Source organism: Takifugu flavidus, chromosome 6, assembly GCF_003711565.1.
Source record: "Takifugu flavidus isolate HTHZ2018 chromosome 6, ASM371156v2, whole genome shotgun sequence".
Lineage (NCBI taxonomy): Eukaryota > Metazoa > Chordata > Actinopteri > Tetraodontiformes > Tetraodontidae > Takifugu > Takifugu flavidus.
Window position 1 is genome coordinate 5,722,620 of NC_079525.1, and position 14,469 is coordinate 5,737,088.

Below are 14,469 nucleotides of genomic sequence, written 5' to 3' on the forward strand. Positions count from 1 at the left end.
GATGTTATGTGATGTGATCATATGTGATGTTATGCAATGTGATGTTATGCGATGTGATGTTATGTGATGTTATGTAATGTTATGTGATGTTATATGATGTTATGTGATCTTATGTGATGTTATGTGATGTTATATGATGTTATGTGATCTTATGTGATGTTATGTGATGTTATGTGATGTGATGTTATGTGATGCTATATTATGTTAAATGATGTTATGTGATGTTATGTGATGTAATGTTATATGATGTTATGTGATGTTATGTGATGTTATGTAATGTTATGTGATGTGATGTGATGTTATGTGATCTTATGTGATGTTATGCGATGTGATGTGATGCGATGTGATGTGATGTGATGTGTCCTTTTCTCTGATGGAAAGCTTTTCACACACACTCCTATGCTGGTGTTAGCTGCAGAAGTGAGGGACAACAGCTGTCTACACCCTGCCTGCCCTCTGGCCTTCCTCTCTTCTCCCCAGAACTGCTGCCAGGACAAAAATAGCACCATTAAAGTTGATGTAGGTGTGGGTGGAACTGCAGTCTGAGCTTTTTGATCACAGTCTGAGACAACTTTTACTCCTTTATTTTACACCTTGGGCCAGTATTCCCAGCAGGTGAGACCATTTCCATTATGGCGCTGTGGAGGAGAAACCAGCAGCAGCTTTTGGAGTGGGAGAGGCTGTTTTATATGGATGGACCTACATTTTGTTACATCTGTTCTGCTGTGGGAGTGGGTGTGTGTGTGTGTGTGTGTGTTTGTGTTTGTCTGCAATCTGGGATAGACTCCAGAACTCTTTGTGACCTTGATTAGGAGGAAGTGGTGTTGGGAAAATTGATGAATCTGGGCTATTCTTTTGGCGATCATCACAACAACTTGCTGTTCTGAGACAGTTTTACTGAGTTCTGAACAACACAAAAAATGGTTTTGTTCCCCCATCAGGTGAATGTTCCTGCAGTTTCACGCAGGGATCCCACCTTGAGATTTAATTATCGCCTATCAGGACATCACAGCGTGAGTGCACATCACAGCAGCCGCATGTCTTTTCCTCACTGAGCCCAAATTAGGCGATTAAATGACACACTATGATTTTCTTTTAGCACAGATGTGCACTACAACTGTCAGAATGTTTATGGAAGGAAGAAAGAATGAGAGGAAAGAGGTTTCAAATCAAATTAATCTTTATTTATATAGCGTCTGTTACAATCAACATTGTTTCTAGGCACTTTCCAGAATCCCAGGGCCTGAACCCCAACAATCAACAGTTGCAAGTAAAAACTCCCCTTTAACAGGAAGAAACCTTGAGCAGGACCAGGCTCATGTAGGGGGACCCTCCTGCTGATGGCCGGCTGGGTAGGGAGAGAGGAGAAGGGGCAGGACAGGTAGAGGAGAGAGTAGGTAGAGATCAGGAAATACATTAATTATAACAAAGTGCTGGTGTAGGAGTTGACTGGGTCAGCGGGGTTTGAGGCATAACCCAAGATTTATCACCCATCTCTGAGGGAACAATGAAAATAAACCGTTTGGGCACTATAAAGGACGGCTCACACCTGACAGAATTCCGCCTCGTGTTGCTTCAGAGGGAAACAACTAAGGCTTACGGCTCGCGCAGGAATTGTTCTTGGATCCGTTCTTGTGCCGTGGGTCAGGTGTTTTGAACTGGGAGCCCGATTACAGGAAGCGGCTGCTTGGCTGGAGCTGGGAACAAAAGGCGATGATGGCAGTGAGCAGAAACATTAGGGGTTGGGGATGTTTTCCTATCACCAGAAACCTTCTAATCAGAGGAAAAAGAAACAAAACTTTGCCAACCAGCCCTGGTGGATACTGCAGTAGCCACACAGGGTCTCACTAAACAAGATGAATTGTTCTCTTTAAGGCCCTTCCAGTGTGATAAAGTGGCCTTTTTTCTGGACAAAATTCACATAGATTACTTTTATGCTCTATGGGGGGGGGATGTATTACCGGCCAACACATGGCAGCTTCTTGTTGCCGAGGCGATAACCTGCAACACAGCGATGACAATGAATAATCCGGGTTTCTGGTTATACACTGAACCTGCTCTGACAGGGTTCGGATGAATGCCTCACCTCTCTGAAGCCTGGTCAGTCAGTGGGGCTGGATTATCCTGTTAGGAAGCGTCTTTACCCCTGACCGCCTCCGCATGGACACGCCATACTGTGCATATTTACTCTGCTGCCTCCTCACCCACAGTAGTATGGCAACTTAAATATTTGCAAAGGGTCACCAGCCTGCACTGCAGCGCTTGAAAGCAAGCAGGAACGGGACTTTTCTGTGTCCCTTTCGGTGGTGACTTGGACGAAACGCTGCAAAATCGGGCCTCGGTCGCAGCTTTTGTAATCTGGAGATAATTTTGCTTTCAACTCTTAGGGAGCTTTCAGCCTCGGAGGTGGCTGATTATTTGGAGACGAAAGCTTCAGCAGAAACGTGTTTGCTGAAAACCTTTAAATGGTGTTTTCATCGGAACAGCGTGAGAGATGTTTTAGGGCTCCAGCCGAGAGTTTTGGGCTTTTTCAGTGGAGTGAATCTGACCTGAGTCCACAGCGAGAAGCCATCCATCATCTCCTGCTACGCTACATTAATTCCATCCTTTTCTCAACAATCCCAAGGTCCCACCTTTTATGTCTGTGATTATTGAGGCACAGAGAACGCTGCACTTTCTGTCCCAGTTGGACTTCAATGATTTGAGCAAGTCTGACCTGCTTTATCTGATTTAAATTTAAATTTCTATCTTTGACAGCATGAAGAACATAAACAAGACTCTACTCCTACATAGATTTTATCCCTTCTTTTTCTGAGCTAGGAAAAAAAAGCTAAATACAGAATTCATTGTTTAAGATGGCCGCTCTCTCAATCAACTCATTCCAAGAAAAGCTTTGTCCTACTAATTAGCCACCAATTATACGGCTCTTCCGTTATCGTGCACTTCAAAGCCTTCTAAATATTCACATATGGGATTATGATAAATCACATCTGTTCAAAAGTGGCAGCAAACACGTGATGAATGTGGAGGCCCAGCAGAAATGACCTCATTAATACACACACACAATGTAAAGGAGCGTTCACTATTCCTCCGTCCAGAGCATCATTTCTGCGTTCCACGTGAGTCTCTGAGTGTGAAAACAGCATCAACGCTCTCAGAACAGCAACTGGACACGTGCCTGCAAAGGTCAAGGCTCCGACATTTGCTGAATACAACCTCCGCATGGCCGAGATGTAGCCAAGTCATTTACTGAGCTGCCTTATCGTCTGACGGCCTGCACACACACACACACACACACACACACACACACACACGCATCACACACGCACTCAAATGTGATGCAGTTCACTTATAAGATGCTAAAATCCTGGTATTCAGGCAGTCTGCTGGAACTGGCGTGTGTGTTGAAACTTTGGTTCCAACACACACGCTTTACACAACAATCCGGTCTTCACTTATGGCCAAAGAGTCCAAGGCAGTGATCTGGTCCACTGTTTGCTGGCGTGGATGGAATACAGATCCTGTCCCCTGATCTTACAAACCGCTCCTTTAAGTGCAGCTAAGAGACCCTCATTTGTGGCGGGTCGTGATAGCGTGATGTGCACTTTTCATGCTAATCAGCAGTCCTTGACAATGTGACGCGTAAGCAAACAGTCAAAGTAACATAAATTTGAAATATGATTAGAACTTAATTAAAAGTCAGTGTATAGAAGCGCAGCCGGCTTTATGTCCTCCCATAAAACGTCAAGTGTGGATGAAAAGCTTTTGCTTCTGAAACCTCCATGTAGGTATTAATCCACTGAGAACTCATTGAGCAAACGGCAGATGCCACAGATGGAAGAAATGTGCAGCAGGAATGTTCATAGCATTTGATAGCATAAAGTGTGACAAGCTCATCAGGACAGTGGAACGCTATGGAGCAGCATCAGAGTGGGTCGGAAGTTATTTAAAGAACAGGTAGCAGTTGGGAAAGCTGGGAAAATCCCAGTCGTCATGACCGCACGTTATCCGCGGCGTTCCTCAGGGGCCAGTGCTTGGAAAGCTATTCATGTTATACTAATATCGGGGATGTCTGCAAGACTTCGTATCCATTGAAATTCATATTGTTTGCTCATGACACAAATGTCCAGTGGGGGGGGGGGGTGTTTACATCAGAACTTAATGAAGTACCAACGTGGTTTGACGTCAACAAGTTCTCCCTCCGCATTAGAAAAAGACAATGCATTGTGTTTGGTCACAATAGGCTTCAAAACTCAAGCTGGGATGCACATTGAGGGTGATAACATAGAACAGGATTAAGCTCCATGATACAGGAACATGCTGACGATGTCACGCCAGTTGTATTCCGACCAAACTGCTCAAAAGGATTTTTGTCATATCCAAACAATCCAGTCCAAGTTTCTCCTGAGGGTCAGAAGGTGTCTCAAGTGTGCAGATTGGATCCATTTCAACTGGGCCAGTGAGCCAAGGGGGTAGGACCATATAAGTATTTCCTTCTTGCTCCACTCACAAACAGACTGTTTTTCTTTGTATCTTTTCTTTCACAGTCTCTGTTTTCACTAACACGATCCAAGCAAAAGCTTATCCTATCAAATGGAGATGACTGGTTTCGTGCCGGCGCTTTACCTTCTTATGGGCAATACCAGAATAATGAGATGTTTGTGGGAGCGTTTAATAAGAACTCATAATCACTTTATTTTTTATTTTTATCTCCCGCGGGAAGGGTTATTGCAATATGTGGCTTAATGAGACGGTTACTCAAAAAAAGTGATTGGAGGAGGCTGAGAGAGATAGAGAGAGAGATGGGTTTTCATCAGTGTTGGGTCTGATGGAGGAGAATGGAAGCACCCCGGGTGAGGCTGCACTCCCCCGGAGACGTAATCATCCGCTCGGGGGGGCCGAGATGCTCTCCAGATGTTTTTGACCTTCTACTGCTCGGCCTCCTCCCCCTGAAAGACCCTTGTGCTGCTTTCTCTGTAAATGCGGCGTTAAAACTTTTAAATCCAGCTAAATATCTTAGTAGTCAGTTGGGTTCAAAAGGAAAGATGGATCACACGTCCACTAGAAGCCTCTCAGGAACATAGTCCACGTAATGAGAGCCGCAGCCATGCTTTTAGTTTCAGTAAACATGGGAGAAGCTTTTGGTGAAGTATCGACTCTGAAAAGTGGATATCGTGGAAGCATAAAAGGTGCCAATACCACCAGGATCGAGCCTTTCTTTTGAAAATTGGGTTATTTTGGCTAACTGTTGGTGCTACCTTCATCTATGGTGCCAAGCTGTGCTAAAATATCTAAAATGGAAAACAGCTATAAAGGCCAGTGAGTTTCAACTTCAAACAGAATGCGATTGAGGCAGATCACATTGGTGGGGACACCCCGCCGTGTCTCCCGCTGCGCTGTTGTTGCCTTAGGGTGCAGCTTTTTGCTTCATACGTGGGAGAGTTTCAGGGCCGCGCTCCCGATTGTGCTCGTGATTGTGGCTCTGCAACTTCAGAAAGGTTCCTGTGAGAGAAAAGAATTTCTGCGGCGCGAAGAGATGAGAAATGAACATGTTGATATTTGAGAGTCAGTGCAATTCAGCATTCTCTTCTTTGCATCATTCGGTGTAAATATTGCTGCTTGTAAGCACCCTCCACACACACACACACACACACACACACACACACACACACACACACACACACACACACACACACACACACACAACAACACAAGCACATGCTCCTGTATCATGCCCTTGGGCTAATCCATTGCTGATATACTAAGAATCCCAAGTTATCTCCATCAGCACGCTTCTCGGCTAAACTTTATGGGCTCATGTTGGCTCAGATTGGATATTAAACAAGAGAGACATCACGGAGCATTCAAACAAGATCTGCACGGCTTCAAAACCCCACACTTACCCTAAATGTGCATGATTCTGGGTCTGGGAGAGCACACCAGAGTGCCTGGAGGAAACGTCTGGTAGATAACCCTGAGCTGGTATTGAACCCAGAACCTTTGGCTCATTGCTAATCTAAAATACAGGGGAGATTTTGATCCGCATAGGTAGAATGCATAAATTGCAATTTATTTACTGGCTCCTACTCAAAAACGCAGCATCGAAGGCCAAGTAAGGGATTAATGTTTTTATATTAATAGATTTCTTCCTTGTTGGGCGCTCAACTTCTTCATTTGATTCCTCTCCTTCCATTTCCATCCCGGTGTGATTATCTGCCCTCAGAGTTTTAATTTGTTTAAATCTTTATTGCTTATTTGCAGTTCAGTGATTGATGATCGTCTTGCTTGATAGGGTGGGGGGTGGGGGGTTACGGGCCTACTCAGAATATTAGAGACAACAACAGTGACGCAGGTTAGAAATGATCCTAATGTCTCTTTGTCTTTTTGATTTAACGGACGTGGTGAGATTAGAAACCAGTTTTTCTCGCTGAAGCAAAATGATCCCTCCGCATTGATTCGTATCAAATGAGTCGCTGAAGCAGCTGCGAGGGTTGAACGTGCTCCCGACTCCAGACGCTTGCTGTTGTCGCTGTTGCTCGGGAGCTGCGGCTGCAGCAGCTGCTCATAGATCCACAGAAATCCACTGGCCGAGTGCTGATTGACGAACTACCCTCCCGAGGGACCAGAGACAACACTATTAAATATTAACCCTCACGGCGAGCCTCTCAGACATGTCGATCTCTGATGCACATCTTATAAATTGGAACCTATAAGGTGATGGAGGGGCCCGTCGTTGTCTCACACCCCTAAGTTCAACAGAATACGTTTCGCAGCCATCTGCTGATTACAGAGGCGAGACGGGTGCTTACATTAGCATTGGGTGCTGCAGGACAGGGGCGTCTGAGACAGATCACATGGTTTCAGGGACTCCACCTTCCCGTGCAGTGAATAAAGAAACCCTTCATTTCCTTCTGCCTCCGAGTTCACCGCTAATGGAGCCAAGACAGGGATGGGCGGGGGTCGGACGCACCAAAAGGGAGGAAAACCGAGCAAGCCTGAGTGCGAATGTTCGGTGTCTTGCACGCTAACATCATGTTGAACATGAATTTCAGACACTTGCTCCAGCTCGGTGAGCCACACTCCCCCTTGCTTCAGTTGTCTTGCTGCTGTCAAGAGTCATTTAGGGGAAAGAAACAACTTCAGAAACCAAAGAAGGATTCAGCTGAGCCGAGAGATTAGGGAGGGGAACCACCAGAAACCCTTTGATGAAAAATGTATTTCACCTCGTTATGAACCTAAATGGTGTTTGCATTTAATTATGCATAGCGGAGGGAAGTATAATCACCAGAGGTCGCGTGGAACGTGCGGAGGAGGAAGGCACACCCAAATCGAGACCCGACACCATGTCAAATCTCCATGACGTCACGTGCACCTAACGTGCACATTCATGGCTTGCTGGACAAGGCCAGAGTACCTGGAGAAAAACCAGGCAGGAGTCCAAACTGAAGTTAAACCCCAAACCTCCGGACTCAAGTGCAGATTATTGAACATTTTATAATTTAACGAAGGTTTGCAGCGTTCCTTATCCAAATGTCAGCACCTGCATGCCTGATGGCCTCACAGCTGAACCACCACTAAGATAACATGTGATACACGCAGACCTTTGTAAAGGTAAAGGTCATAAAGTAACACGGATCCAAAGCAGGTGTAATCTGTCATCTGTGAGCAAGGACGGAGCGGAAACTCAAGATTGCCGAGACCTTTGATAATCCGCAGCCTCTCAGCGGCTGAATTTATGCCATTTGGAGTGGAAACCGGACCAGACTGGTCAGTTATTTTTTCTGGAGCCCATATTTAGAATCGCTGCCAAAAAGTCCCCATCTTGTTTTGGTGGGGACGATAATGAGCCTGTCCTTCGGTGTGAGTTTGTGTGCCCTGTGAAGGCGCGGTGACCTGCCCAGGGTGTGCTCCTGCCTCGCATCCAGACACATAGCAGATCTTAATGTCTTCCTCACAGAGCTGCATCACTGAAAGGTCATGTCTGACATCACAAATGTGTCGTCCATATTTACCGCGCGCATTCTCTGCTAACCCCCCCCCCCCCCCCCCCCCTCTCTGCAGTTTACAGTTCAAGCTCAACAGATCGGTGCATTCTGCTGAATTATGGCGCTTTTTGAATATTGAAGAGGAATAAAACAAGTCTGCCCTTCAAAGAGAGCTGTCAGAGTCATCTGGTGAAATCCTCAAAGTATCCGCTTTCATTATTTTCCTGCTGAATAAGCACAGGCACCCTCTGATGGCTGAGGGTGAGAGCGGGTGAGTGAGTGGGGGGAAGCTGGGTGCGCTTTGAACAGTGGCTAACCTTAAAGAATATCATTTCCCCCAAGGTTATTGATGATGATATCATATATTATTGACTCTGTGGATATTGACATTCAATCTCAGCACAGGAAATCCAACATAAGTGGAAGTGCAGGATCAGCAGAGGTGATTTACCACGCTTATGAGGCCACGCGGAACCATCCCGGCCCTAATCGGCCTGCTGGAGGTCCCCCTCCCACCTGGAGCAACATGTCTGAGTATGTCTATTTGACCACACCATACTTGTGTCACTCAAGCCTCCTTTGACTATAAAATCCTTCCGCGAGGTTGGTCACATTGCAGTAGGGCACTTCAACAATCCCCCGCCGCCGCACGCGTGAATGCAAATGCATAATCCGCCCTTTTATAATGCAGCAGTGAAATGCTGTTGAGATTAATAAATGAGCGAGCAGGTAAGTGACGGCAGAGCCGCTCAAACTGAATAATGTCTTTACTCTCCATGACGGAGAGCTTATGCATATTTAGGCCCTGAAATGAGACATCAGCCGTGGGTTGGTGTGCAGCAAGAAGGAGGTTACGGGGGAAGAATTTCGCCCAGTATTTTGATCCTTGGTGCATCCGTGGGAGTCAGCATGTGTGTTTTTGTGTGTATGCAGGCATACATGAGCGTGCACGTCACCCACAGGCTAATATTGTTAAAGTGCTCCCTGGGGCTGCAGAGCACAAGGAACCCTAATCATCTATCGACTCTGTCCTCCTTCATTAGTAGAGTTTGAGATCACCATTTTATCGATTTCTGTCCTCAACCTTTGGCTCTTTGATCCCTAACATTGCTCCTCCGCCCTCTCTTATCTTAGATCTCCATCCTTTTTTTTGATTCTATTGTGTTTTTCCTGTTTTATGGAGACTAATGGTGATTTTATTGCCCCCACCTTCTGCTCCCCTTCTGTATAGTATTCTTTTTCTCCTCCTAATTGTTCATTTTCCATCTGTGGTGTGTTCACAGATTTACACTTGCAATAGTCATTTAAGACCAAAAAAACATTGAGTCATGTGACCTTGAAGTGACCTCTTTCTCTGCCTGAGGGGAAAAACACAATTTGTCTGGTTTCATTTCTGCGTTTTCTTGATCATTGTTTTTTCTTTGAAAGGTGCATTCGAGTGTAATTCGACAACGAGCCCTGACTCAACAGTTGACCTAATACAAGAGCCGAGAACAAAAAAACCTTTTTACCCTTTAACATATTAAAATTAACACTCCCACCCACAACACACTGATAACGGTCACGTCTCGCAAAGCTCCACAACTGCTGTTGAAGACAGACAGTTTACATCTACGTGCATGTGGGCAGGGAAAAGTGAGTCCAAGTTAGCAGCCTTTTCATTGAGCTTTCACATTTGTCACAACAGATGGCAATGAAGGGCACATCTGCAGGCACTTCTGCTGATTTACTTCAGAGTGTGTGTGGGCGGGTGTGTGTGTGTGTGTGTGTGTGTGTGTGTGTGTGAGAGAGAGATGCACATGCACTTTTTTTTAAATGCATTTACGTCATTTATCAAGAGATCTCACTGATAAGAGCAACCTCGGGGAGTGGGGTGAGGAGGAGAGAGAGGGTCGAGAGACAGAGGGGCAGAGGGAGAGAGAGAGTGACAGTGAGTCAGATGAAGAAAGACAGTATAAGGAACAGAGTATTAATAGTTAGCAAGCAAGGGAGATGTGTGGGTCCAGGAGAAGAGGATGGGGGGGGGGGTAGTGTGAGACCAAGTCAGGCAGCACTCTCATGGGGGTTAATGGATGAGAATGAAAGAGACAAGGACACAAAGAGAGGGAGTTCCAGTGTCACTAAAGAGCACACGTCTGCACTGCGACCTTTTCAGACAAATTCACACCCTCCCATCATCTCCCATCCAGCATTTTCTCAAAAGTGCTTTGCCCAAACCCCCCTTGGCTTTAATTTGATTCCTTCTCTTTGCAAATATCGCTAAGTTGGTGCACATTTGAAGCTTTTTAGCTGCTCCCACCAGGAAATTGCAAGATAATTTAGCTGTTACGGCTTGTTTTAATCCCCACTCTTGTTAAAGTGTATGGGTAAATGTTCCTGGCACCTTTTAACTGTCAGCATTCAAATTACACCCCCCATCCCCACCACCACCACCAATAATTGATTCTGTTTCATTGTCTCTTGTCTCGAATCCAGAACTTAAGCTTCTGAACCCCTTCAAAGTGAGACCCCAGCAGGTGGGGGCATTTGCAGGTTGGGCAAAGAGATTGAAAAGGAAGGAAGGACAGAGGACAAGGAGATGAGGAGGGATGATATAGGTGAGTGAGGTATAGGTGCATCATGGGGAGTTCCCCAGCATCCTCACCCTTTGAAGAGGAGGTTCGGGTCCCCTCAGGCAAAGCTGCCTCAGGTGCAACCTGGCCACTGAGGGCCCACCAAGACAGGAGGCTTCTGGAGACAGCCACTGAGAGGCAGCTACAACTGGAGGTCACAGCTGTTGGGACGAACAATTAAGCAGCCTCATAAATAAATGGAAGGACTGGTTTGCAGTGATATTAAACTGAGGCTCTTTAATGGGTTTAGGGCCGGTTACAGGTGTCAGTTGTGTCTGAGATTAGAAATATAAAAGTGAGGCCACTCAGGCCTGTCTTCAGGAAATGCTTTTCCATGGCTAAGGCTACCAGATCTTTTCATCTGACTCAGTAGGCAACAACTTCATAGGTATCATCTGCATACGAGGACATTTGTGTGCACGATAACACTGCTATATATCTATAAAAGATTATAATAGAAACATTGAACCCTGAAAAGATCGTTAACAAACTGGAATCTGCCTGATAGTTCCTTCACTTCCAGATTATTTCTACTTAAAAGAGGAGTAAATAAAAATGGGTGAAATGAGTAAAGAATGCGAGAAGACAGGTGCAGAGACCGGTTCTTGTGCCTTCTGTAGTGGCCATGACCCACTGACAGACTACATTTTAATCTTCAGAGATTATTCAGGCTGTTGCCTTGTTGTAAAAGATGTCCTTGAGTGTGCTTGTCCGTGATTCTACTGCCCTAAATCTCCCTGAATTTCTGGGCAGCGGGACAGTTAATCTTGACCTTTTGTTGTTAAGAAAATGCCAAGTAACACAGGAAAAAGTGCTGTTGTGGTGAAAATCAACAGGGTGAATAATCTTTAGGCGTAGCCTGCATCTTCAGTCTTGCTCAGTCACATGAAGAAACCGCTCAGGGGTTAGGTTAAGGCCAGATATTTTCCCTTTTCCTTGGCTGCCAATGCCCATTAAAGAAACACCTCCTTCCTAAAGACGCCTTCATTAAACAGAACGTCAAATAACAACCGCAGCACATCTGCAGAGACAAAACCAATAGTTCTGATACATGAGAGAAGCGGCACCACAGTGGCGTCAGTGTTAATAATTCATACTGGAAAGCTACTAAATAAATACACGCAATAGAGTGAATTCCTGAAGATGTAATGGAAAATTTGAATGCGATGATAAAGTGTCAAAACTTTTCTGAAGTCCTAATTGTACCAACTGCATTGTTTCCTCTATGTTTCCTGCGGTCGTGTGACCTTTGGCGCCACCTACAGGTCTATGAAAGAGACTCACTCTTTAAGGTGCTGCAGCTGCTCCACAACGCTCTGCAGAACGTTCAGGGCCTGAAAGCAGCAACCCTCAAGTACATTTACTCAAGTATGTTTACTCGAGTATGTGGTTTTCTGTCATACCTTCAACTTGGCACAATGTTGATGTCACCAAACTGGAAAATGACATTCTGATGTTTGTCTTGTCTCGGTCTTCCCAGTCATCTCGGGTGGGCCAATCACTGGCCGGGTCACTCCCGAGACCCTAGTTACGGTGATTTTTGGCCCTTCTATGACTTACTCTCTTGCAGCTGCTGGGCCCAGTGCTGCTCAGATCTTCAGGCCCAAGAAAAAGGAAACTGGCGTCACCGACAGCGTAAAAGCGAACCTCATTCTTGGAGGTGTCAAAATGAACCTTGCGATGGCTCTTTGTGCGAGCGCGATTGTTGGAGTTAAGGATGGAGGTTTGTGCGTTGCTCTTAATTTTTTTCATTTAAAAAGGTATCTATTGACAGTTAAAAGTAAAGTTGCTCAGTTGCTGTGGTGTTTTATTGGTGGTAACAGTCGAGCCAATGCTGCTGTTGTCTTGTATTTTCAATGTTTTTTTTAATCTTTGATCTGTTGCTTGATCACAACTTTTGTCCGTCAAAGTGTCTTTGAGCTCAGTAAAACAATTACAATTTTTCATTGAGATCAAATACACTTTAACGGACAAAGGTGATGATCGAGCAACACATCAAAGACAAAGATATATTTATCAAGGGATTACAAGTTCACTCTAAATGTATGCGCTACATGAATGAAGATAAATGAACCAAATGAATTTCTCGAATTGTGTAGTCTGATAAATACAGCGTTGCTTCCACCTGCCGGTGACAGTGGGAACTACATTAAACAGCCAAAACGATGGACGACAAAGCATTGTTAAGACGCAGTTTTAGAGTACTTATTTAAATTGGATTCCACGTGAGTTACAATTACAAAAATAATCAGGAAATGCTTTTATAGCAAAAGGCACAAGTTGGCAGAGGACCTTAAATGTTTAAGAGCAAATAAACACGTATATCTCAAACTGTTGCAACAATTTCTATCTAACGAATTTGTGGAAATGAGACATATCCAGCTATTCTATATATTCTATAAATGTACTTTTTGTGCGTGGCATTTATAAAAGATTTGCTAAATTTCCTGCAAATTACGATTGTTAAGGTTGTTAGGTCTCGGTTTTCTCCTGGACCCGAAAGCGGGCAAAACGCAGTGGGAAAATGTCCAAAGCAATTTCTTTATTAAAAGATCAACTCGAGAGTCGTCCTGGACCGCAGGACGACAGAGAGCTCCAGCGCGGGGCCAACACGGGAGTCAGGTCCGACGCGTTCTTCACTCCAGCAGGGCGACGTGGAGACCTCGAACAAGCAGGGAAAAGTGTTATAACGAGTTCCAGACAACAACAACAACAGGAGTCAGCTCTACCATGATAACGACGCTGGCAGACAGGCGCTCCGTCCTTAAATACGTGGCTGATGGAGCGTGCCGACAGGTGCGTCCACCTGCAGCGCCTGCTGTAACAAATTACCGGCTCCTTCACGCCCCCTGCAGGAAAAAGCAAGCAACACACGACCCGGAACCCTAAACCCCAACAATAGTGAAATGTTTTGAGCTTCTCTTCAGAAATAATGTAATAGTGCTGTTTTTATTGTATTGGGAATTTTTCGTATTTATGTCCATGCAGCCAATATATTCCGTTATTCCTTTTTTGAGTCTCTAAAATATAGAAAATGATTGAAAATCCACATTGTCGCTACAGTTTGTTTGCCAGCCCAGCGTGTATTGCTCGCTTTGTTTCCGAGGGGTGAAAATACTGTTGAGTGAGGCGACAGATTATAAACTATGGTTACAAGGTATCATAATATAGGAGCTTGCTTTACGATGGTTTTTAATCATACTTGCTGTTTGACCTCAGCTCTGCGTCCTGACTTCTTCGTGCCTTTTCAACTGCAGTTCTCTTTCGACCAGTAGGCGGTGCTGTTAGACTCCAACGTGTATGGTTTTATGTCTTGTTACGTCTTGTTTTCCCCTTTCTGTAATTTACATTCTTTCTAAAATAGTTTGTTCTGTTTGTTACTATATATATTGCATTTAATGGCTTTATAAAGCCACCTCTTCAATAAAGAACTGCTTTATGCAGCATTTCTCAATTATAATAATAAGAAAATATGAGAAGCTTTTGTGGCCTTGAAACTATACAACGTTTCTTTTGGTCTTGCAAAACTCAAAAAAGTCATTTTGGTGTTTAAATCAATTTACAATAAAAAGCTTTCAAAACTACACTCTGTACCTTTTAATGTTTTAATGAAAATGGAATCGTGCCTCTATTTATTCAGTTACATTATCTTTTATAAAAAAAAGATTTATCTCTAAATTTGATCTAATAATACTTATTTTCTTCAACTTATTTTTTCAATTTTATTTCTTTAATTTCATTGAAAATGTATAATTATTAGTTGTTTATGAAAATGCTCTGGTTTTTTTGCAAATATTTAATGTCTTTTTCAATATTTTTTGTTGGCTTCGTTTTTTGGAAAAAGAATAGCGTCTGAAAATATTGGCGCGTGC

At 44.3% G+C, this 14,469-nt stretch overlaps 1 long non-coding RNA gene across 1 annotated transcript; it reads right to left on the reverse strand.

Annotated features, from left to right (window-relative positions):
- Positions 1-12,791: 12,791 nt before the first annotated feature.
- On the reverse strand, positions 12,792-14,108 carry LOC130526922 (uncharacterized). The gene is made up of 2 exons (XR_008950887.1): positions 13,327-14,108; positions 12,792-13,259 (listed from the first exon to the last, which is right to left on the reverse strand). It is a non-coding gene; the product is annotated as an uncharacterized LOC130526922 (long non-coding RNA).
- Between the last annotated feature and the right edge of the window lie 361 nt (positions 14,109-14,469).